Source organism: Amphiura filiformis, chromosome 14, assembly GCF_039555335.1.
Source record: "Amphiura filiformis chromosome 14, Afil_fr2py, whole genome shotgun sequence".
Lineage (NCBI taxonomy): Eukaryota > Metazoa > Echinodermata > Ophiuroidea > Amphilepidida > Amphiuridae > Amphiura > Amphiura filiformis.
The window spans coordinates 41084009-41108282 of record NC_092641.1 but is presented as its reverse complement, the minus strand read 5'-3'; positions in this window follow the sequence as shown (position 1 = coordinate 41108282).

The window sequence follows — 24274 nt, the reverse complement described above, 5'->3', positions numbered from 1 at the left end:
ATATTGGAATTTCGTACCTCAGAACTAAGATAATCTGGAATGCCAACTGGATGGGCATCCTTGATCGGTAATAGCAAATTGCCTCAGTATACAGTGGGCCAAAAAATTGAGGTACCTTTTGTGTTCACCCCTGTATATCCTAAATAAAGAAAAGTGTTTCAAAATTAAAACAAGCAGCTAATACCTGTACACTTTAGCCTTGGTTTTAGACCTCATTTGTTGAAATTGGTTGAGAATTAAAGAAACGGTGGTCTAAAACCTAATAAAGAAACAAAATCAAAAGTTGCACTTTTGTGTTCTTATCAATGAAAGCACGACGCTAGTGTTAACGTGTGAATCAACGGAAGCACGGCGCTGATTCTCTTATTCGTGAACGCGTTGTGTGCAAATCAACAGGGCATGCAATGCAGTAAACTGCAACTTTTAAATTGGCATCTTCCTTTTGGATCGTCACATCTTTCATGCTGGTTCCAATTATGACTAGTACCTTAATTTTTTGGCTTACTGTATATGTGACGGATGTCGCCAGTGCCACTATTGAGATATGCTCCATTGAACTTAACAATAAACAATAGGAAACAAAGGATTTATTGACTGTTTTATTGCTTTTTGACTACTTAAATGTCAAGACATGATATACAGCCTGTCTCAAAAAAAAATTGTGCAAGTGAAAAGCGCCCTCTTTGACGATTAGAAAATACCGTTGTGACATGATGCTTACATCTATGGCAAGCCAAGGGGGCCAAAAGCGTGGAACAGCTACGCGTAGCTTCTTTCTCGTTACGAGCAGCTGTTTGACCAATCAAAATAGTCAAATTTAATCACGTGGTTGGGTCGTTAGCTGCGCGTAGTATAGTTATAGGTATCCTCTTTCACAATTATTATCTTGTAATTAATTTACGGAATTAGCATAGATAACGAACGGGTAAAGGAGGCCAAATCACAGCACGTGTCAAGAGAACATTTTGCTAATGCCTGGCTAAAATGACACAAAGCATATTTATTTAGTGTTTCCAAGTTTACACCGTGTTTAATAGCAAGTAACTTTATACTCGGGCTGTATTAGCGGTGCAGGGGATATGAAGGTCAAACAACAACTACTACCGGTACTGATGTAAAGCGGTGTGTAAAGATATTGCAGGGAAAGCGATATCACATGCCACTGTGTAAATATGGAGAGAGTAAAATGGGTCATCATTTTTTTGCGGAACGGGGGGGTCCTAAATTTACAACAAGTCGGCGTCAATAAATTGCGGCCCTCACTATTTCGGCATCAAAATGTTGTGACCCCCGACTCCCACCACCGATACACCTTACCCCCTAGACAGGCTAAAATTGTATTGAAATCAGTCTTTTTGAATACAATAAACACACTATCTGTAGTCATCTTGTGACTCCCTACATTTTGTCATTATCAATTTATGACCCTCTTATTTTTCTTTCAAAAAGTATGACCCCTATATTTGGGATCCCTTCCGAAGAAAATGATAGCCCCTAAATATAGAACAATCATCATTCTGTTCAGATATTACTTTAATAGCACCTATACCATTTTTTGCTGATATAGGCCCTACTACAGATATTTTCATTTACAAAAATTAACAACGTAATATTTGTGAGAGAGGATGTTTACATCAGCTCCACGTGTTTAAAACCGCGAATCTGATTGGTTAATAAGCTGCACGTAACGAGAAAGAAGCTGCGCGTAGCTAGTCCCACGTTCTGAGCCGCTTAGCTTGCCATATACATCAACGTCAAGGGCACAGGCCTAGCTCTCAAATACCGCTTGTACTGTTCAATTTGCTCTTTTTAATCTCGAGATATGTTTAGTTAAGAACGAAAGGGTGAAATCACAATTGTGCCACTTTTACTACTGTCTGTTCAATTAGCTTAGATTCTTGTATTTTTAAGATATTTGAAAAAATAAAAAATTGTGGTCAAAGTCATCAAAGAAAAGTGTTAGCACAGCCTTAGACCCAACGTGATTTATACTTGTCAAATTCCAAAGTTCAATTTGAAACCCCATTTATTTTCAATTTTGGTCTTTTCCCGCGATATTTTGATAACAAGCCGTAGAATGTCGGGCACCATAAACTTTTTTGAACCAATCCATTTTGTGCAATGGGGACGATTGTCATAATACTTAGATGTGCTGAGATAGTATTTATTCGACCATCCGCATCGGAATGTATCTTGTCTAGCAATAGGCCTATTTTCGTGTTGAAACCCAGCTGTTGGAACATTACCATAAAAATGTGAAGATGAACTAAGGTTTTCAGAATAGGCCCAGCTTACATTAATACATTCCTTGCTATTTATTTTTTTATTTAATTAACTAATTAATTAATTAATTAATTAATTAATCAATCAATCAATCAATCAATCAATCAATCAATCAATCAATCAATCACTCAATCAATCAATCAATCAATCAATTAATTAATTAATTAATTAATTAATTAATTAATTAATTAATTAATTAATTAATTAATTATTTATTTATTTATTTATTTATTTATTTATTTATTGTGTGGATGGATCTAAGAAGGTGTGAGCCTAGGCCTATTATAAAACTACACATTTATTTTCAATTTGTTATTACGTTTTGTTTGTTGAATACAATCTATGAGAAGAAGATTTGGAAACAAAAGAACTTTTGTACAAGAAAGTATTATTTAAAACAATGACTTAGGTTATAGAAAACAATTTTTGCAAAGTCACTGTATCTGAAAATGTCAAGCAAATGCTGTTCTTGGGAAAGAATGGTGGTATTAAACAAAACTCAATTACATTTTTATCGATGAATGCAGTTGAAATAAGAACGAAATCCATAATTTTAATGTCATTGTTTAGGAAAAATAAAAATAATGCTCGGAATAATGTTATCCATAAAACGTAATCGCGCACACCTCACTGAGCTTCACCTAATTTCGTGCAACAAAAACCGGTGGACCATCATATCACCTATAGACCCTATCCAGTAACCGGAACGGTATAACAATTGAAATGGCAGGACAGATTGCATTGGCAGACAGATTTTCGATAGGGTCTATGCCCTAAGTTGAGAATGGACCGTCCCACTCGATTTGTGAAAAGGTCGCGAACCCTTTTGGTGGACCCAAGTAACTGCCTAAAATGAGGCAAAATTGAATAGAAATGGGGTTTTATATTGAACTTTGGAATTTGAAAAGTGTAAATCACGTTGGGTCTAAGGCTGTGCTAACACTTTTCTTTGATGAGTTTGACCACAATTTTGTATTTTTTCAAATATCTTAAAATTACAAGAATCTAAGCTAATTGAACAGACAGTAGGGAATAGGGATGTACATGTAAATCAATGATAGCTGATGTTGATGCGTCTAATGTACTCCCCATCAACACCAGTGCGCGTGCATTATTTTGTTTAATTTCATTAATTTGTCAAATTTCATGACCTTGTCAAAGTTCATTAACCCATAAGTGTGTAATATTTGTTTGTCTTTTAACATGTCTTGAATGACAAAAAGAACAGTATTTACCATGGTAAAATCATCGACATGCACATGTATTTAATTTTACAGCAGAATGTGAAATATTTATTTATCGTTTAATTTGTCATTGTACCTTCATGATAAAACATTAAAAACAATTTTGTATTGTTGTGTAATTGATGCATTCTTTTGATCTCTCTTGATAACCTTGATGCTATCATTGATTTACATGACTTTGTACAGCCCCCTTCCCTAGTAAAAGTGGCACAATTGTGATTTTACCCTTTCGTTGTTAAGTAAGCATATCTCGAGATTAAAACAAGTAAATCGAACAGACTAAACGGCATTTGAGAGCTAAGACTATGCCCTTGACGTCGATTTAAGCATTATGTCACAAAGTTATTTTCGAATTGCCACAGAGGGCGCTTTTTACTTGCACAATTTTTTTGAGACAGGCTGTACATCATTTTAAAGCTAATTTCAAGCAGAATATTTTGGTTGAATATCTCAAAAATGATGATTGGCGACTTCCGGGCTCAGTTGTGCTGAGGAGTCACATATTTGTTATTAGGAATGTGCACATGCGTTACCGTAAACGTTCGCCTAATGGCGCTAAGGAATTCATGGAAATGAGAGAGCGCCATCCCTGTAAAAGCCGACTATTATCACTGATCATTAAGGGTACGTGTAGTTAAAGGGTGAAACCTATCGACACATACAATTATGAACAAGATCGAACAAACTTGTTCATGATAATGCGGTAATCATTCACCTGATACGTTGTGGCCCAGTGAGCAGAGCATTAGACTATAGTGCGAGGATAAAGAGAACTTGTGGAGAAGATTGATGGTTCGAATCTCATTCAGTAATTTCTGACAGATTATGATGTCTGTCAATGTTTTTTTTCTGATTTGAGGAAATTTTATTCTCTATTTTCTTGATTTTATCTTTAACATTGTTTATATAATTTTATTATTTTATCTTGTATGTGTCTTTTTTCATGATTCTTTGTTTTTATCGTTTAATTTTAGAGTAAAACTCAATCCATTCAATCAAATGTTGTAATGAACCTATTTGATTGTATAGGCATTTGTTATGTGTGTGAGACGAACTGTCGCGTGCGACAAGTCTTTCAATTCGCGCGAGTGTCCTTGCCTATGCATCAGTGGTCATAAGAGGTATATCATTTTATTCGAAAGGGGAGGGGGGTCCCAAATATACGGGGGTCATAAAGTCTTGGAAAGAATAATAGGAGAGGGTCATTATGACCAAAATGTAGGGAGTCACACGATGACAACAGAAAGTGTGTTATTTTATTCAAAAAGACCGATTTCAATACAATTTTGGGGTTTGGGATCATAAAATTTGTGTTGCCGAAATAGGGGGTGCGCAATTTTATTGACGCAGACGTTTTGTAAATTTGGGACCCCCCCCCTTCCGAAAAAAATGATAGCCCTCTAAGCGGATTCAAAAGATAACCTCTGCCCCAATAATCCCTAGCTATATTTGTTTGAAACTGTTCCACGGAGGATGTATCATAATAGGCTCAGTCTTCAAATGATATAAATAAAATTTGAATGAGTGAACGAACAAAATCATACAACGACCAACTGAATAGAGGCTGTGCATTTGACGTATCATCCCGTAAATATGGCGGACTACTCAAATGCATTCAACAAAAGCATGATTGCATCTACCGCGACAGTTCGTCTCAAACACATAACAAAATGCACTACGATCAAATAGGTTGATGACAACATTTGATTGAATGGACTGCACTGCGCCATGATTACGGGGAAGAAACCGGTTCAAATCCTTTGTTTGGAGCCAATCGATAAACGCAAGGCCTCTATAGCTATCATTGAATACTGGCTAGGATTCCACAACACAATGAGAACATGTTATAAGGCGCTTTGGAAGGCACACAATACCCCAATTGCTTTCCATATTATGTGCACTCAACAACTATTCAGTATCGAAGCCCGGTATCGAAGTTACGTAATATTACTATGTCAACGGGATCACGCGCTTAAGTAATGAACCACGATCGAAGCAATCAGTACACAAAAAGGCATACCAAAATAGCGTGATCGTAATGATCGCCATACAAACAGTGCTTGGCTCCGATACCATCACGGAGTTACGTAACTACTAGGTAGCAGATGGAGCAAATTTTGTCAGCGGTTTTTGTTGCCGTTTGTTCGCAGTGCCTATTTATCTAAAACAATTAGAAAATTAAAATTAAATTAAAAAAAAATCACAATATTCGTTTGTAAAATGGAGACAAAATCCAAAAACATTTCTTGACCCTTCTTCACATTAAAGTGGGGGCAGAAATCAAGATTCGAACAAGTTCCATTCACCATTCAAGGCGCACCCTCTACCGACTGAGCTAACGGGTCAGACAATAGAAGGGTGTAATTTTGAACTGAAGAATATTGACAAAATATGAAGAAATTACAATGTTATAAAAAGATTTACCAAAATGAGTTAGGTATAACGTATGAATCGATTTACAAATTAAATCCAATGGCACTTTGAGAAAGAATACCTGTAGAAACCCCAAAACATTTGCTGCTCTAGCAACTAACCTAGTGACCTAAAGTATTGGGTCATGTCACGATATTTTTTTCTGAGGCATTATGTCCAGGTTGCTCAATTTAACATACACGTATCCTTAATGCTGTTGAGATTTTACAAGGATGGCGCTCTCACATTTCTAAGAATCCAAAAGCGCCATTAGGCGAACGTTTACGGTATATGTTATATGTCAAAGTAAATCTATAAAGTCTGTGACATTGCAAAGCCTATTAAGTCAATTAAATGAAAATTCAACAGGCATATGGAAAGGTTTCTATACAAACACGATTCTCTTATAAACCATCATGCGCACAGTTTCGACCTCGATACACCTGAGCACATATTTTCGTCCCAAGAGCTTCCAAGCAGAGAACAACAAGCAGTGAATGTCTCCACCACAGTCTTTGATTACACTACACGGTTGAGTGCATAGCAATGTAGGAGCTGTGAAACTTCTAGCTAAAAATGGGCCTGTTTGACTAGTTTTTGTCGAAACCTCAAGTGTTCCCTTCATCCAATCAGAATTCTTTTTATATATCAAACGAAAGCTAACACTTCCTCCTAAAATCACTTTTAGTCACTAAGTCAACAGATAACACAATTCAATGTTATAGCAAGGCGAATGTGGAAAATTACGATATGCGACGACCATGCCATCTCGTCTGGAGAATGTAATATAAGCAGACTGGGAACAGGTTGTTTTCCCTTAGAATTCTAGGTCCATAAAAAGGAGTAGATTTCCATTGACGCGTTTGTATACATACATATATCTGCAAAAGACAAAACACAGTGTCACATGAATTATGGAGGATATTATTTAAGCTGATAGGCCTATATCCATCCCCTTTGGGGTTTGTCATGCCTTTATTTTTGTGGAAAATGAACCAAAGAACTACCTGTAAAGTTATAAGCTTGGACAGTCCAATCGTCAACCCGATCTCCAATGTTTTCCCTACCTGAAAGATGTTTTGTTCAATGTATCAAGAGCGGGCACCCTACTATACTCTGCATACATTAATACATGCGACCAAACGTCCCTAAAGTTTGAATGGGTTTATCTACATGCTACTTAACTACCATGACTGCGAAGGTGTTAAGGGCAGTCCACTTAAGGGTGGACGAGGTATTGTTGGTCGAAGCAACCAAAAAAATCGATTGTCATCATCTAAATCAATATATTATTGAAAAATAATACTCTGATGTTTTGCAAGAGTGCATTCTACAAATCATATACTTTGAAAACTAGCTTAATTTATTGTTGCTAATGAGTTATCTACGTTTTACAAAAGTGTTGTTGTTTGAGCCCTTTTTACAACATAACTCAAGAACCACGGGATCTACAAAAGTATATCTTTGATATTTGGATTCTTCTACCCGCTCGCTATGAATTGAGCAATGCAATTTATGCCAAACCTCACTACCACAGGCAAGATGCTGCGAACTACCAAATCGCAACAATTTTAAATAGTTGCTAACCTTAAAGGACGTTTTTCAGAGCCACATAATCTTTTACACAATTGGTTTATAGACTAATAACCTATACCTTTGAGCGCCCATCCCTGGCCACATTGTTAGGTGAAGGTTCGTATCCATGATGATTTTGACAGATTGACAGGAAGCTACTATGAACATTGAAATAGAAGATGAGGCTTACTCTTGCGTAAATCAAGTTGCCTGGAGAAGTGCGCATAGCTAGCCGTATTTATCAAAAAGGAGGACTCGCTCGTTTGTGTCTTAATGAAAATTATCGACTTCACTACGCACATCGAATTCAGATGCCTAGGTGCTTCTTTGAATGGGGAATGGAACCCCTTTTTGAAGGTTGGAACATTTCAGTGGACAAGGGGCAGTCCACTTGATCGGCTCTTTTCAGGGCCACCGGATATAAACGGCTCTTTGCAGAGTCACAATTTCTTATCTACGCATGCATAAACAGGGAAGCCATCTATTGCCAAGGGAAGGCTGGTCTATATGCAAAGATCCCAACAGTTTTGAAGCTAAGTGATTAATTGACAACTTTCTAACACGACTGAAATCAGTTTGAGCGCGGTTAGTTAATGTACGTTAACTGTACATTTTCTACGGGCGTTTGATCAATGGGGGTTTGTTTTTCTTGTCACTCGCTACGATTTCTAGAAAGTAATTGGGCATTCTGTCTCCAATTCAAGAATGACGAGAAAGAACGAGTGTCAAGAATGACGAGAAATTAAGAACGAGTGTATTTAGACAGCCAATTTGTAATCATGTTGATAGGGATAGTCCTCAACCTTACCGCCACGAACCAACGAGGGCGTCGTCCTGGTAGGCATTTCCGGTACCATCTTCCCAAACATATCCGTTAATCTCCCCGAATGCAGTAGAAGTGTATGATATCCTATGGACGCTGGGATGGCTAACGGCACAATCGACAAAAACCTGTTTCACATCTGAACAAAATTATATAATGTAAACCGACATGTGTAGCGCTTCAGAAGCATGAAAACACAATACAAATCTTGACATACAACAAATAATCGTAAATTACGGTACTTTACAACATCTGAAAACTACTGTACATAAGGAAGTATTAAAGTAAGCAACACAATGTTAAGCATTAAAATGAGCCTTTAAGTTAACTTAAATTTAGCAAGTGATGTCAAATGACGAATATGATATTGAATATTGTTCCAAAGTTTATTTAAAAGCTGAGGCAGAGGAACCATTTTCACTAGCTAATGAACGGACAGGATTATACACACGTTTCTAGCTTGTCATACACATAAAAAAGATTGATTCTAGGTGGTTCACAAGTATTGAAACATTTTGCACGGGATGTGCCACCCAGACTTTTGGATTCACCGAAAACCTATCCATCGGTATACCAAAGAAAGTAACACAAAAAACGTGGCACACTCTCGTATTCCTTCAACGAGGATAGCCCCGGAGGCCAAGCCTCACAACCTAGCTCAACCAGTGATTAATTAATCATATTAACGCCCACTAACTTAAGGTGTTAAGTACAGGATGAGTTAATGAAAGTGCAATAGAGCCCAACAGGGCAAAGGAGCCATATTTATTTTAAAAGCAGGTTGAACTTTTTAAATTTTAAAACGTTATATAAACGATATGCATGAGTGGCCTTGTGTTAAAAAATGAAGTCTTTATGACACATTTTGCAGCGATATCCAATTGTAATACTTGTCCACGAGACATTTAAATTTTGAATGTCAGCATACTTTTAGGTAGATTTGGAACAACTGCCATTTTCTTAACCTAATTGGCACTGCGGGTGAATGGAGCCCCCAAAGTGTTATTGTCGCTGCTTTTGTTAAATAAAAGAAACATTTGTTGTTATTTTTATATTTACCTTTACTTCAAATATGTTCATTCTCTATAAAAGAAGAATACAAATTCGTTGGCGGGTTTTTTAAATGCCGAAAGGAAATGCGTGCAAATCGAAATGGAGTGAATTACAAAGTATCCCTTAACTTGGTAACAAAAAAAAACCTGGAGTTGGAGTCGGGTGAGGTATAAAGGACGTTTAAGTAATATTAGAAAGTTTGAACCGATGAAAGGAATTAAAAGAATACAAAATTCAATCTTGATTTCTGTTGTTTTTATTGCCCATTGAGTACTCATAAATATGTGACCCCTCAACACAACTGAGCCCGGATGTCGCCAGTGCCACTATTGAGATATGCTCCATTGAACTTAACAATAAACAATAGGAAACAAAGGATTTATTGACTGTTTTATTGATTTTTCACTACTTAAATGTCAAGTACTATAGACATGATATACATCATTTTTAAGCTAATTTCAAGCAGAATATTTTGGTTGAATATCTCAAAAATAATGATTGGCGACTTCCGGGCTCAGTTGTGCTGAGGGGTCACATATATGGTGCCTCGTGGACAAAAACAAAATTGGTAATCGCAGTAAAAAAGACGAATTTATAGAAAATTTCAACAGTGGGAAAGTTCAATTTGGTTCTCACGTAAATATCGATTCTTTACCCTATTGCACTTTTTAGACACACCCTGCAATTCCAATGTTTACCTTCTTTACCAAATCCAGGTGCTTGTCCATTAATCACAATCACACAATCGTCAGTGTATAACTCTTCAGCAATTGTAGAATAATCACCGATTTCAAACAGTTCTGATACTCTCGCATTAAATGCTTTGATCTCGTCTCCAAGGGAAGGACTGCCTGTGTTCGGTGCTAAAAAGAAAGGGTAAGGGTTCATTCAATTTATTTAAGATGATACCCATGTATAAAGATGATGATAACGACGATGATATCATCATGCAACAAGATAATTATGGTCAAAAATTGAATGTTTAATTTCCTGATTTCTCCCATTTTCTGCGGACAATCATGCTTTTAATTGTCTCGGTGGGGTCTCGTTATTTGTTTGTATTTCTTGCATTGCCTTTGGGAATGAATCTCTGATATTGAAATAATATACTAGAATGCGTTACAAAAATGCAAACATTTACCTGTCAATAGCTGACACGAAAATTTCCCATCATCTTTCTGTTTGAGTTCCTCACAATGCTGAGTGCATGCCATATGGGTAAGTGTATCCGAAACCACCACGCATTGATTACAGAGTGAGATACAGTCCTCCGTCTCGGAATTCACAAATTTGCAAAACGTGATGAAAATACCAAAAACCATGACGACCAGGTTCCTCTTCATTTTGACTGAAATATTCCCTGTATTGTAACAGACTGTAACAATAAGAATTATGCACAAAGTTGGGTCACTTTTGTGCCATGTTCGCGTTAATGAACTTTCATATTTATTAATCGAGTAGATGTCTTTATGTCTTCTTCCTTCAATGTACAGTAAAAAATGACAGGTGCCCAGTGGTCACTCATGAGCAATAAAAGAAATATGAGGTCAGGGGGGTCAAAACACACAATTACTCCGATTTCGTTAAAAAATTATACCATTAAAGCCTTCTACAGGTCACAAGGATTCAGAAAATATATAATAGAATCTAAAAACTACGTAACGCGGGAAAAAACGTCAACATCAGAAATGGACTCAACGGGCAGTAACTCATTTTGGTGCGTTACCATAACGAAACATTGTAGGTGGAGCAAACTATTTTAATCATTGTAGCAAGACAAACATTTTGAGACAATTTCCTCAAAATTGTGTATATTTGCTGTGCTTTTCCAAAGAAAATAAACACAACTCCAGACTGATTAGTCGTTATTAGGGTAGGTCAAACTATATGTTTTGTAAATCCTTATGACCTTGTGAATATATTGGAATAGTAATAATAATTTGGAGGACTTTTCAACAGCATTTGAGCAGTTTGAATTTTGACATCTGTACGAATCTCAAAATGCTAAAAGCTGACAGAGGTCCAGTAAACCTATTTTTGATATTGGTGGTCTTGAGACGCAGTATCCATCAAAAACAAAACCTATGGACACCAAAACAACACTATACCCACTGGCAGCCGAACTACCTATAATCTTGTGTGTAAATATGTATACGCACAAAGAAGAATTTTGAACTTAAATTTGAATGCGTAATAGTGGGCTGAAATGTAAAGATTATCCTTAGTTATAGAAATGAATTATTTTTAACACCCACCAAGAGCTTACATTTGTTTAAAGGTTGTGGAAAATATACACTTACCAGTAAACAGTTGATGTGGTCGAAGTGCCTAGTTTGGTTGATGTCCCCAGAGAAAAATGATTGTAAATCAAAAATTGATTATTATTTACATATATATTTTTATGGTGATAAAATTATTGCTTAGGAGCGCACCATTTGATTCCAGGGGGCATGGAAATGCTGTTATTAAAATAAATACAGGGTGTCCCAGAAAAAAATACCGAGCAAATAAAATTGAACGTAAGTCGAGAAATAGACATCAGAATCAAAAAATTTAAAATGTATTGTATAGCCTATTTTATTGCGCATCACATACTAAAATTTTATTTGATTCGGTTGACTGGTTGCGAAGAAATTAACGATTACATTATGCGCGCATCAATGCAGTTCATTCCAAGTTTGATAAACAGGCGCTTTTTTTTCATACTCGCTCATCGCTTCCTAAAGTTTGTGTATCTCATTAAATTTAGTCCACATTATCTATTTTATAATCCGACGGTGTTATATTATTCATGCTTTCACTGAAGATGAATAACAGTTTGTCCGAAAAAACTTTGATATCTGCAATTGGAAGCTTTCCAACTTTAATTCTTTAGGTTTTGCAAATATGTTATTTTGAACTTTCCAAAGAACATGAGCCAAGAATAACAATGATCAAGTGATTACAGCTTTACGTGTGATTTAGATACCATTCAACATTGAAGTTTTAAAAGATTTAAACTTTGCATTACAATTTCTTGGAAATATTCCAAAAACATTAATGTGTGTGAGAAATTTTTAAGCCAGCTGGAATTCTTTATGCAATAATTCTTTATGCAACGTTTTTTGAACGTTTATATCAACATTAACGAAAAAAAGATATTTAACAGTATCTAGCATCATCTTACATGCAAGCTTTCATTTGCAATATCGTGCAGGTTTTCTAATGTGAACAAAACGTAATTAAATGTTTTGCAAGAAGCAGATTGTTTAAAAAAGAACGAAAGGGATTTCAACGAACAAAATATGGAGCCCTTTGACCACTAGTGCGCATTGTGTTGAACGATCTTTCTTTCAAACTTGGAATGAAGTGAATTGACGCATGCGTTATGTAATCGCTCATTTCTTCGCAACCAATCAACCGATTCCAACAAAATTAGCATATAAGATGCAGAATAAGATGGGCTACACGCTGATTTTTAGATTTTCTGATTCTGATGTCTATTTTTGACTTACATCCAAATTCATTCGCCCGGTAATTTTTTCTGGGACACCCTGTATATAAAACTTCGCCCACATTGAAAATAAAAAACAATTTTGCCGCCCTCGCCAGACCCAAACTCCCATACCTCTGAGAGTCAAATAATGCGTCCCTTAGAGTGTACATACATTGGGCGATTTAAGGATTTTATGAGTTGTTGAAGCAAACTTAAAATTGATAAGTTTGCTAATAATACGATTGGATACGAGAGTACATCGAACGATTCAAAACTTTTCTGATTGGTCGAATAAAATAAAATTGGTTATTTTGATGAGAAGCCAATATTCTAACCAGATGTGTTAAATTGTGGATATGCATTTAATAAAGTAGGCTACCTAATTGTGATATGCGAGCCTAATATGCTTAAAATTTGGTTATAAGTTTTTTTTTTTAAAACTGGCTGGTGATATTGTACTTTTGGTAATTTTAGCATGTTTAGTAGTTAGGTCAAAAAGTTCAATGTGGTGACCACTCTCTGGCTAGTAAGGTTTGACGATTGATTCGACTTCTATGGACCATTTAGAAAAAAATAGCCCCCATGTCCCTCGCGAAAATCCCGGCATTTTTCAATTGAGGCCAAAATCCAAAATGGCCGCCGCCACCATTTTGAAAATTTAAGTTTTGAACCAGAGCACCTATAATCATGCACAAAGACACTTTTTCGGATATGTCGAGTACAAGGATTCCGATTCTGACATTACTTTGACATTACGACCTCATTTTTACCCAGAAATCCAAGATGGCGACCGCCTGCGCCATCTTGACAAAATAAGTTTTGAACCAGAGTACCTAAAATCGTGTACAAAGACACTTTTTCTGGTAAGTCGACCCCAAGAAATCCGAATCTGACATTAATTTGACGTTATAACATAATTTTTGCCCAGAAATCCAAGATGGCCCCCATTTGGTAGAGCGTAAATGTGATTTTTGAATGAGAGCAGAATCATAAGTGTGTCATTTACGCCTTATCTGGGGTTCATACATACATGCTATGTAACGGCGCGCGTGATTGGTCGAGAGCCGGGCATAAACAGCGTATATGCCCGGTGGCCCGGATGTGCGATCACGGGGTAGGGAAAACGAAGGAAATTTATGGTTTTTAATGATGTTACTTGGCATTTTTTGTTATTTTTTTGATGAAATAAGAATCACAAAATGTTCTGGTATGTATGAACAGGGTTCATTCATATATTTTCATGACTAAACGGTTGTTTATGCCCTCGGGCCGCAAGCGGCCCCTCGGGCATAAACAACCGTTTAGTCATGAAAATATATGAATGAACCCCTAATTCATGTCCGTTATATGGGGGTTAAACTGCATTATCTTGGGTTTACATCCCTTATCTAGGGATAAGGCGCCTTATATGTGGTTTTATGAGTCAATTGATTAAATAAAAGATGTTTGATTTCGTTCACGCTTGACAAACGTAACTTGATCAAGTTCAAGCGTCAAAGTTCAAACTCGAAGTTGCCCAAAATTTTAAGTTTGAAACCTTGATGTTGGGCAAAATGTTTCGGTTTCGAGTTTGGATTGCCTTTCGTTTTTGTGATTGCCATTGGTGTTACAATTGCCCCAGTGCAATTATTTTATGATACGGAGTTCATTTGTCTATTTAACACCTAAAATTGTGTTCAAATTCAATTTTGTTGCATGAAAAGCTGCGTATCCAAAGGTTAGGCACTTAATAAAATATGTGGAGTCCACAATATTTAGGAAACATAATTTACATGATCTAGTCAAGCAGCACCCCAGTATAATTTTTCCCTTGCATACACTGTGTCTTTTCAAACCATATTTTTAAATTAGCGAATCTTCATTTTGTTGATGGTGGAAACCAACATACACAAAACGAAAACGGCAAACATATGAACCATCTGGACGTGGCGGCCCATTGTCTCCATTGTCAAAATTTATTGACAAAGAAACAAAGGTAGGTGATTGATGAACATAATAATTATTATCCTGATTATACGAGGGTCATTCAAAAAGTTCTACCCATGATTATACTGGTTGAACAAATTCATCAGGATCGGTAGAGTAAACTCATTAACCAAAGTTCTTGATATCAGTTCGGGGGCACTGCTAATTCAAAGACGTCTCTGATATCAAAGACTCTTCAGTGCCGAGACACCTGACAGTATCATAATTCAGAGAGGTCTCATAAATCACATACTCCCTAGTCTCAAAACCCAGCCGCAAACGATATTAGTAAATGTTGGTGAACGTGAACCGGCGCAGCGGGAATAATTTTGCGAGTAGGCCTAATCAGGGTTGTAGCTAGCCCAAGTTGAGTGCCTGCTAATTTTACTATCCAATTCATGAATTAAAACGCAGGCTCGGGGTACACTCTTTATAGTAAACGTAAAAAATCGGGGAATGTCAAAAAAAAAATTGTTGTTCTTTTTCATAACTTGAGCTTTAATGTTGCAGAATAACTTTTATTCCTCGACAACATTTGGCAAACTTTCAATTTTCCGTACACATCAAAACTCAACATGTGGTGATGAATGCACCAAACTACATAGAGTATTATACTTGAACTTCAACATTATATGGGAGTAGTAAATTAATTGTTCAGGCCCCGACTCATGGAAACAATTTCAACCAATACCAAGAAGAAACTATAGAAGCATTTTTATTCACTATTTCATTAAAACATTTTTATTTCCTAAAATTATTATCATCGTTATTATTTACAGGGCGTTTCTAGATTCCGAGACCGCCGGGGGCTGAACTGAACAAAATTTCAAAATGTTGAACATCGGCGCGGCAGCGCCGCTAGGGTTGTCTGAGGGGCGATGTGCCTCCTCACCCCTCCGAATTAGACATTTTTTTCAATGTGAAGGCCCAATGGAGCCATTTGGTGCAACATGTTTATTGGTTATTTTCGGAACATATAGTACTTTTTACAGATTTTTTAACTGACCCGCAAATTTTAGTTTTAAATGAATACGTGTGCTCAATAACTCCTACAATTCAGCCTAAGTGTAGCCTTTTTGTTTTAACGCAAGGGGTGCTTGAGGGGGATATGCTATAATAGGCTTATAGGCATATGAATGATAGGCCTGTAATTCATACAAATTTCCTGCGGACCTGACTTCTGGGCCGCAAATGTTATGGGTATGAACCTACTCAATTAGGCCTATATCATATGGATACTTGCAAGTTAGCCTTTTCTTTTTGACGGAGAGGGTACCTGAGGGGGATGTGCTCCCTCAGAAGTTGTGGAAATTTCAAAAAATTAATGAAAGGCACAATAAAGTCATTTTGTGTAAAAGTTTACACTTATTTATTGGTATTATTTTCGGCATAATAGATTTCAACGGACCCGAGTTGTGAGGGGGATATTATCCTCAAACTAAAAACATTTTACATTAGGCCCCTATTATTAACTTATTTTTCCGACCATCATGATTAAGCATAGCCTATAGATAGTCCTTCAAGAATGACCCACGGCTATGTGGGGGGGGGGCTCGGCGAAGCCGAGCATGTTCGGCAAAGCCGAACAACGAGGCCGAAGGCCGAGTAGCGAGGCCGAAGGCCTCAACATGCTCAATACTAGTATATAGTTTTAAACTTCTCAAGCCGAGAGTCATTCTTGAAGGACTACCTATAGACCATATCATCATGTCATGATAATGCACAATATGTATTTTAGAACGGATTTCCAGTGGATGCGATTTCCTTGTCACAAATTTCAAGCATGCAGTGGCGTAGCTATAGGGGTGGGCAGCGTGGGCGGCTCGCCCACCCTGGAAAAATCTGGGGGGAAATTTTGGAGCGAGAAGGGGAAAAAAGAGAAAGGAAAGGGGGAAGAAAAGAGAAAGGAAGGTAAAAGAAAGGATAGAAGGGAAAAAGAAAGAAGGGGAAAGGAAAGAAGAGAAAAGGAAGAGGGAATGGGGAAAGAAAGGGTCAAGAGGGAAGGAAAAGCAACAGAGAGGAAACCTGAATAAATAAAAAAAAGAGGGACATGAAAAACAAAACAAAAGGGAAGCCTAAGAGGGTCTATGGGGGAAGGAAAAGGGAAAGGGGAACGAAAGAGGGAAAAAGATGAAAAAAGAAAAAAGAACAGAGAATTTAAGGAAGGGAACGGAAAGTGATTTGAGGGGAAATAATTTAAGTGAGTGTAATGGAAGAGGGAAGGAATGAGAGAAAGGGGAAGAAACTGAAGAATATGAAGAAGATGGAAACAGAAAGAATGGAAACAGAAGGGGAAGTGATTGGAAAGTAATTTAATGGAAGGGGGAAGGAATGAGAGAAAAGGGAAGAAATTGAAGAATGTAAAGAAGAAGGAAAGAGAACGAAGGGGAGAAGGGGGAAATAATTTAAGTGAATGTAATAGTGAATGTAACAACTTGTTAAATCAACTCAAGAATATCAGTATTGTTTTATTGTATTGTTCTTACTTTGTAAATTCATTTTTGTTTCCTTTCAGATATAATTCTAGAATCAAAACTTTACATTTTTACATGGCAAAATTTTAACCACACTGCAGTTACTGTCCGTTTTCCTATACATAATACACAGTGCTCTTTCCCATTGACGCGTGACCTCTACAAATAGCCTACGTTAAAAGTATGGGGATATGCCTAGTTAACGTCGCTGTATGAAAAATAAACGGCCGATATTAAAAGTACTCTTCTAATGTTCTAGAAAATATAGTTTTGTAACATGTCCTAAATTTTTAGCTAATTTAGATGTTTGGAAATATTCGCACTTTGGTGTTTTAGTTAATGTTATAGGTAATAGTACATTGCCTAGTTAACGTCGCTGTGTGAAAAATAACCGGCCAATATTAAAAGTACTCTTCTAAAATTCTAGACAATATAGTTTTGTAACATGTCCTAAATTTTTAGCTAATTTAGATGTTTGGAAATATGCGTACTTTGGTGTTTTAGGAAGGATATGTAAACGACAGATAACACCAAAAATATGAAGAAATTATTTCCAAACCGTGTTAAGGGCGTACTACACCCATATATTGGTTTGATTGGTCTAAAAAATATTTTGTCATTTATAGCTAGGCGATATATGCACGGATCATGTGAAATAAAAAAAAAGAAAAAAAAAAGAAAAAAAAAGGTGCTTTTAAACCATTGTATAGTAAGTCATTTTAGCCCTATATATTTTTTTGTTTACTGTAACCTAGTTACTCAGATGCGTGTTTCATAACAAATCATAATTTATTCTTTTCAACATGTTCAAGTAGGGTACATGGGTAGAATACATTAAATCCTTTGTTATACTCTCTATAGAAAATCTAGCGGTAGGCCCTACATGCAAAATATATAACACTGAATAAATTAAATAAACACTTACACAATAGATGCATATAGTCATTAGTCAAGTCAATACTATGTGTTGTTAGGAGAAGAAAAGGCTATTAGGTCACCGTATGTCAGGTTATAGGTCAATTGGTTCAGGTCAAATTTAAGCATCAATTTTGAATACACATGTGAGAGTCTGTGATATCAGAATGAGGAATAATTTTGATATTCTGTCTTAACTGGATATATATCGAGAAGTGCAAGGTGGATATACTAATATACCTTGGGATGTAAATGGTGAGTACAATTTAGAATGCCTATAGTTCAGATGGATTTCACAAATAAATATAAAATAGTTACCAAAATCACAAAAGCTAAGCTTACGGAAAACTACCCAATATGGTGGTATAGGTGAAAAGAAATACAATTTTTTTCAACATTGCTGTAGTATGGTTGTGGTAACCTGTTACCTATGGCTTAATTAAGTTTCAGTGAAATAATGTCGCAAGTTAAAAATACAAAATATAGCTAGCTCAACATTGAAAATAGAAGCATTTTAACAGGTTCGTTTTTTGATAGTTGTGGAGCACCAAGTTCATGAAGTCATAAAAGAAATCAGGGACCACGCATTCCCATTTTACATATCAACATTATTTCCCTAATGTGTTAGCAACACATATCTAAAATTTTAACGAAATCCGTTGATAGTAAGCTTTCCAAAATGAAGTGAATTTAAATCATCAGTGATGTACCACCTTTTGGCTTCTACTTTTAAAAGCATGTAAGCTACGTTGATACCGATGCCACCAATAAAACGAGAAGATTTGCCCCTTCATTTTGCATACCACTTTGTTTTTGTAATTTCTTCACAAAATGCAAAAAATGCAAAAAAATCAATGGGTGTAGTACCCCTTAAGTCTGCAAACCACCATGTTTCTCATTTTCAAGAACGCTGGTTAACAATAAGCACGCATTGTCTCATTTCGTAAACAAAGACCACACACAATTGTTCTCTAGCGCTCGCTTTATAATCGTTCACCCAACTGAAACTATAATCCCAGCGCATTGCTCCATTGTACGTGTAAAAGCAGAAACATATGATGTGTGTATTTAACCAGAGAAGATCAAATGATTTAATCAGTTGAGCTGTTTTCAATGAGTGTTATCTTGGTTTAATAGCTTTTAATGGGGTTTAAGTCCTGCAAAGGTCGAATTGAATTCTACTGTAGACATGACTGCATCATGCATAATAATGTTACAAATGTATGCAAGGATGCTTCTCCTCATGGTATAAAAATGCCCCAAATCAATGAGCTTCCGGGGCCCTAAAGCGGGCCCTTTCAGATATTTCTAAAATCAAAACTTTACATTTTTTACATAGCAAACTTTTCACATAAACACGTTACAAATGTATGCAATGTGTCTTCCCCTCATGGTGTAAAAATGCCCCAAACCCATGAGCTTCCAGGGGCTTCGCCTCCCTGGACCCCCACCATGGGCCCTAAAGCAGGCCCCTGGACCCCACGCCAGTGGTCGCTCCACTCGCTATGCTCGTTTCGCTCTATTTATTTATTTTGGGGGAAATTTTTGAAGCCTTGCCCACCCTGGCAAAAAGAGGGCTGCTACGCCCCTGCAAGCATGAACATAATTATGATGCGCAATGACTCAGAACGTACTCTTCTTCTTTACTTCCTTGTTTTCTTTCCACTTTTCTGCCTTTCTTTTGCCTAAAAATGTCCGGACATTGAAATGAGGCTAGGTGGCTGTGGCAAAACAAAATTTTTATCCCAGTTTTGCTAATATTTTGTGCCGATTTTTGTAACATTTTCGTCCCGGTAATGGTATTATTTTATATTTGTTTTCAGTTTTCGGGATATTTCTTTCAATTTTTGGGAAATTAGACCGAAAAAGTAGGCCTTTTCCTTTTCCCTCCCTTTTCCACCCCTTCGATTTTTAGGGGGCACTGTCTATATACCTTACTGCCCCACTGGCTTTGCCCAGGCCCGTACGAAGGGGGAGGGGCGTGCGGTGTGGCAAAAGAAAACAAATAGGTTTTTTATGCTTTTTTAGTCAAATAAGTTTTGGGTAGAAGGTCCACTTTTTACAAAATCGCACCACCCCCTGGAAAAAGGTCCACCTTTTAAAATCAGCACCCCCTAAAAGAAATACTGCGTACGGGTTTGGCTATGCCACTTCTCTGTCACTCCCATCCCCTTACCTCCCTCTCTTCCCTCTCCCTTCTCTCTCTCTCTCTGCCTCCCTCTTTTTTTAAGACCCCGGGGCTGCAGGCCCCAAAGCTCCACCCCCTGGGCACGCGCCTGGTTTACCGTAATTTGTTGATCTATTTTGAGCCACCTGATCATAACATAACCCCACCCCTATTAATAAAATACAAGTGTCCATATTTATCCGAATTCATCCCCATGCACGTGTGCAAGAAGAGTCAGGCCACGAGGTTAGGCCTGAACGTTTCCATAGGGGCCTCATTTTTGAACATATTTTTGAAAAGGTGCCGCCAGCGTGCGCCCACAATGCGTGCCAAATATCGCTCCCCTCCCCCCTCGTTGACTGGCAAATAATTCCTTGTCCCCACATTGTTTTCCTTAGCCAAAATATTCACCCCTTCCCCGTGAATTGGGATTTTTTTACTGCAAAACGTTGGATTTGGGCCGTAAGAGGCTCGATTTTGCAATCTAAGTATTTTCTGAGACCATTTGTCAGAATTTGCACAGATAGATATGATGTTTGCACAGATAGATATTTGCTAAACATAGGAAAGCATATTCTGATACATTCACCTTCGTGCCGAATTGCTGCATCTAGCGCCGAACTGACAAAAAAGCACGACGTATGTGATATCACAGACCCCCGTATGTGAAATCACTGACCCGTCTTTGATATCAGAGACGTCTTTGAATTAGCAGTGCCCCCGAACTGATATCTGATCCAGAAATTGCACTTACTTTGTGTACGTTTCAGCAACACTGTTGTCTTTGTCAACACTTGATGATGAGTGATTCCTACTGGCAACCGACGCTAGATGTATATCCAGCGTAGGTCTTGGTGTTGCTAGTTGATTTTCCATCTGGGGATTTTCTTGAACCCAGTTCTAGAAACTCATCAAAAATGTGTGAGAGTTGATACTGCCCGTCGTCTCTGTTCATGGTGGTGCCCCTCCTCTTTCTAATGTCTATAGCCTCCTTTATCCAGCGTGTAAATCGTTTTTGTTCCGTGCCAATGATCTCAGCGTCCCCCCATCCAATAACTTGATTTTTGTCCACTACATGATCTGTTATTGCCGACTTGTTAACTGTTGTAAGAGATTCTTTTCTACCTGCCCTGGTGACTACTGTGCTGTTGACCTTCTCCACTTCCTTTCTGTGTTCTTCGAGCCGCGTTCCAAATTTTCTTCCAGTTTCCCCTATGTAAGACAGATCACAGTTCAAACAGGGGATCTTGTAAACAGCCTGGGTCAAGTTGTTGGGATGACGCTTGTCTTTTGGGTGAACCAGGTCTCTGCGGAGCGTGTTGTGTGGCTTCATTGCGGTTGAGACATTATATTTCTTCATCACTCTAGACACCCTTTCTGTTACTCCTTTCACATACGGTAGCACAACCATACCTCGGCTTCTGGTGCTGTCATCAGTCTTTTTAGCCGATTTCTTTGGCTTGACACTTTGCATCTGGTCTTTGACTTTTTCAAAAGACCACTTGGGGTACCCACATGTTTGGAGCGCTTCTTGGATTTTCTTTTCTTCTTCCACCTTATCCTCCTCTTCAGTTACGATGGTGTCTTTCCTGTTGTATAATGTGCGTACTACTCCGAGTTTCTGATGTAAAGGATGATGCGACTGGTAGTTGAGATATTGGTCGGTATGTGTAGGCTTGCGATAGACCAACAACTTCACTGTTCCACCGTCTTTCTTCACAATCAGGGTGTCCAGAAATGGAAGCTGACCTTGTGATTCTTGTTCAAAGGTAGATTTGATGGAGCCTGATTTGTCTACTTGGTTGATGTGGTCTGTGAGCTGCTGGACACTATCTCTTTGGATAACCTCAAGGATGTCGTCGACATATCGGAGCCATAGCTTCGGTCTACAATCAAGCGGCGCAGTAGCGATAGCCTGTTGTTCTAATGCTTCCATGAAAATGTTGGCCGCTATCGGGCTTACGGGACTGCCCATCGCCGTACCAGTAGGAATCACTCATCATCAAGTGTTGACAAAGGCAACAGTGTTGCTGAAACGTACACAAAGTAAGTGCAATTTCTGGATCAGATATCAAGAACTTTGGTTAATGGGCCATGATTATACTGTTTTAAGAGTATAATCATGGGTAATTGTCTGATTTTTGGTTGTTAAGATGTGTTGCCCACATCTAAACTGCTTTATTTCTGTTCAAATAGTAACTAATGCTTGCAGCTAGTATACTTTACTGGGTATCGTGTCTCTTGCACAACAAAACCGATAAATGTTCAGAATAGACTGATCAGGTGAGCACTTCAAGGTTAATAACCAACTATTCATATTTCCACGTCAAGATGCATCCATTGCTTAAAATGAGGGCCTAATTATAATTAAAGACAGAGATAAAAACAATTTATCGCGTCTGATGTCACTGTCAATTACGATCCTTGATTGGTTTACACAGGTTAATCAGCGCGTAAAAGGAAGACCGATCCGACCTGGTGCTGATCGGAGAAAAGGAATAGCAGCAAATGGCGAAAAAGTTCGTACTTTTACAAGGCAAAAAGCAGCGTTTCTAGGCATTGTGGACATGGTGCCTTCACCAAAGAAAGTTTCCCGCTATAAAGACCTAACTTTTGAGATGGTTTGCATGTCGAAAGGTGCAAAACTAACAATATGGCGCCCGGTTATAAATCCGCGTTCACTGAGCAAGTCATCATCGACGACACTTGTAAACAAACCGTGCTCGAGTTTGATTGACAGGTGACGTCAGACGCGATAAATTGTCTTTATCTTTGTCTTTCATTATGTAAATTACCCATAAATGTGGTCTATTCAAAAATTGGCCAATTTCACCAACATTTGTGTTTCTGTTGAACCCTTCGATGTATTTTTTTCATATAAAATATTGATGTTCCAAGCCAAATCAGGGAGTCAAATGGGAATAAATATTTATCCTGAGTAAGCAGTTGGACAACCGCATCTTAAAAACATTTTTTATATAGAGTGGCCAAAGTTACAATATTATGCTTACTAAACTTTCGGCTTCAGTTTTTGTCCGTATCAAATCTGTATTTGTTTAACCAACATATATAACCAAAAATCACATTTTCATCAAAAATAATTTGGTAGTAGCTTATATTTAGGAGTACAATCATGGATAATTTCAATATCCTGAAATGTAAGATAACAGAGATGTGATGATGGAGGTAGAACTTTGTAAATGACCCTCGTATGATTGAAAGGTCTAATCAAACCGTATATATTGGCTCTTTGGCTATTATTATTCTATGGTAAAAAAAGTAAAACTTACGACACAGCAGCAAATATTTGAACCAGGCCGCCATTGTTAATACAAATTGACAAAGAAACAAAGGTAGATGACAATTTAAATAGCATTATATTCGGTTGAAAGGTTCAATGTTTACTTTTAAATCTTCTGGTAATCAAACCTGATAGTTGCTGGCTGTTAGGCTACTACTAGTGTTTAGTAAAGAAATAAAACTTTAGGCTAGAAATCATTTTGAAACTATTAGTCGCCAGTATTTCACTATAGATTTTGCGCCAATCACTTGGCTTTCGAGCCTAGCGCCTATCGATCATTATAACCCAACCGTACTCCAGACTTTGTGTGTTTTACAGGGTGTCCCAATATGATTTCCACCAGTACATGCCATCAAACTAGTATATAAAATCTAGGTTCAATGCTAAATATTTCAAATCTAAAGTTATATACCAAACTGGGAAAAATATCTTTTAATGCATATTATGTTAAAGCTATGAATTTAGTTTTTTTTATCAAACCTAATGTTTTGGCACATTTGTAATGCTTTGTGCTTCCCTCAACTTTCAACCAAATTTGCAACAGAGTAATTATATATTTATACAATTATATTATACAGCCTGTCTAA